Here is a 225-nt window from a genome sequence, read left to right as displayed (position 1 = left end):
GAGGGAGGGGCGCGGGTGCCACGCAGCCCTGCGGGGGCCAGGGGAGGAGAGAGGGCTTTGGATCCTGGGGCGGGCGCGGCCACTCGACCCCTCTCCCGCCTGGTCCTCTGCCAGCGTGCCCAAATAACGCCCCCAAGGGTGTGCTCACCGCTGGCTTCTCCCTTGCCGCCCTTGCTAGGGTGACCTGGGGCACTCGGAGATGGAGTCCACCTGCCTGTGACAGCC

Source organism: Merops nubicus, unplaced genomic scaffold, assembly GCF_000691845.1.
Source record: "Merops nubicus isolate BGI_N331 unplaced genomic scaffold, ASM69184v1 scaffold38998, whole genome shotgun sequence".
Lineage (NCBI taxonomy): Eukaryota > Metazoa > Chordata > Aves > Coraciiformes > Meropidae > Merops > Merops nubicus.
Note: the sequence above shows the minus strand (reverse complement) of the source record.